Here is a 656-nt window from a genome sequence, read left to right on the forward strand (position 1 = left end):
AAGTTCAAAATAGTATAGTAAAAGTGCTGATATTTGAAACTTTAACATTTTTATTCAACTTTTTTTGTTCCCTTGTCATGTTTACTCTTTTTTTTTTATAATACTATTAATCATTAATTACACTGAAGAATTATATTAAAGGCTTAAAGATCTAAATAATGAAGATCAATAAAGTGTAAGTAGAGTTGTTAAAATGGCCCTACTTGCGGGCAGCTGCGGGCCCGCTCCTTGGTGGAACTGGATAAGTTGGCCCGCGGGCTAGGTGGACCGGCCTACCCCTGCCTCATAATGCTCTATCTGGCACATATCATAATGCTCTATATGCACAAATTTAATGCACCATATTAGTTCTCATTGACTCACGGGGTGGTTGGTTCTTATAGGAACATCATCTATGTATATATGTTTAATATGATAAAATCAACAAATTTAGAATGTGGGATATTTGATAGGGAAAATTTTGTTTTCTATTTTCTGGAGAAAATTTTTAATTAGTAAACAGGCACTCAATTTTCTTTATTGCCAATTAGACACAGCAGTCGGGGATTAATTCCGAACCAAATTTTTTTTTCCTTTCTAATTTGAACATAACAGTGAAAATTCAGTAGAAAGGTATTAGTAAGGCTATCATCAATCATCACCATCAACAAACGAAT

This window comes from Ipomoea triloba, chromosome 16 (assembly GCF_003576645.1).
Source record: "Ipomoea triloba cultivar NCNSP0323 chromosome 16, ASM357664v1".
NCBI lineage: Eukaryota > Viridiplantae > Streptophyta > Magnoliopsida > Solanales > Convolvulaceae > Ipomoea > Ipomoea triloba.